Raw genomic sequence first — 723 nt, 5'->3', positions numbered from 1 at the left:
TTTGTTGGGTTCGGTTCGAGGCTGTTGATTTTGCCTTCCGCTTGTTTATTGGTTGTAGTGCATCCTAACGCTGTTGTGGCTGCTGCTTGTATGATGCTGTGGGTTGCGTCGTTAGTGCCCTTGCGTCTGTGGCCATTTGTTTTCACTGCGAGCTTGAGTTGGGCTATTGTTGCTATGGCCGCCAATTCTGTTCGTAGCTTGGCTATTTGGGTGAGTGCTGGTTTGAAAGTATGCGCCCGTTGTTGTGAACTGGTCGTGATTTCTGTTGCCTTTTTGGCGGCTGCCACGGCGATGGCTCCGAGTAGACAACTTTTGGTCTCGTCTTGGGTGGCTACGGAAGCAAGGTGAAGCCGTCGAGCTTGGCCAGATAGTTCGTCCGCTGCGGCTGCGTTGGACGTTAATCGTTGTTTGAGTGTAGTTTCCAGTGCTGCTAGGTAAATGTCCGCTTCGCACGGTGTTTTTATTGCTGCTGCTGCTGGATCTTCAGCTGCTTGAGTGCGCATGGCGCAGGAAACCATCATTCCTGCTAAAAATAAGTAGATCATCATTTTTTTTCTAAGAAAACTTTAAACTCTGTGGTGGTCCTCCTCTGGCTATCGGTGTGCCCTTTCTTATAAGTAGAAGATTGAGCACAGTATATGATTAGTTTCAGGTTTTTAGCGGCACGCTACTTCCGATAAGAAGGTCATTTTTATTGTATATCTTTGCCATTCTATACTATTT

The sequence above is a fragment of the Trypanosoma equiperdum genome (genome assembly GCF_001457755.1).
Source record: "Trypanosoma equiperdum strain OVI genome assembly, contig: ctg_714, whole genome shotgun sequence".
Taxonomy (NCBI): domain Eukaryota; phylum Euglenozoa; class Kinetoplastea; order Trypanosomatida; family Trypanosomatidae; genus Trypanosoma; species Trypanosoma equiperdum.
This window is presented reverse-complemented; position numbering follows the sequence as displayed.